We start from the raw sequence: 819 nt of genomic DNA, 5'->3' as shown, positions 1-819 counted from the left end.
AGTGGTGGCATTCATATAATTTTAGGAAGTTATATCTCCTTTTCACTTTTAGCACCAACCAACTTCTACCTGGGAATAAAGAAGGCAATATGGTAATCTGTGAAGACTTCTACTTTTTGTGACTGTGTTATTTTATATTGAGTTTTAAATAGGCTTATAAAGATTTGGCATTTTTGTTTTGCCATTGAGAGTGGTTTACTGAAACTGTGTGATTGAAATTGCTAGAGCAGGTTTTAAAGAATGATAATTAAATAGATTTCCTCCAGCTTTATTCCTGTCTTGGTATTTTTTGTATTACTTTGAGACCTTTGTGGATTGCAGAGGTGGGATTCTCCAAAGTGATTTGTGAACACAGATCACGCTGAAGGATCACACTACTTTCTGCAGGCAGAAAGATTTAACTTGCCCAGTTGGATTCATCTAGTTCTGGTTCTTTCTGAAATGTTGCTTGTCACTGCTGCGATTAGTAAGTTTTTTTTTATGTATTATTCTTACAGCTTGTAACAGCTCTGTCATTTCCCATCTTTTATCTCTAGTTGTTGCATAGAGTCCAGTGTATAATTAATTTCGCCATACTTTCTGACACAGTACAAGCTCAGATTCCATAAAGTTCACTGCATGCTTAATTTTTTTTTTGGACTGGGAGAGAATTCAGGTTTAGGAGTTAGTACGGCTCCTCAAAATACTAAAACTTAACAAAGACAGGTCTAAGGTTGGGATTTCCACACTCCGTAGAAATTATCTGTGTTTACTATAAAAAAATCCAAAGAAAACAACCCCCTGAAAATCCCATACCATTTCAGGGTGTGACACAATCCC

The sequence above is a fragment of the Charadrius vociferus genome, unplaced genomic scaffold (assembly GCF_000708025.1).
Source record: "Charadrius vociferus isolate BGI_N301 unplaced genomic scaffold, ASM70802v2 scaffold502, whole genome shotgun sequence".
Classification (NCBI taxonomy): domain Eukaryota; kingdom Metazoa; phylum Chordata; class Aves; order Charadriiformes; family Charadriidae; genus Charadrius; species Charadrius vociferus.
The sequence above is the reverse complement of the archived record's forward strand: the minus strand, read 5'-3'. Positions refer to the sequence as shown.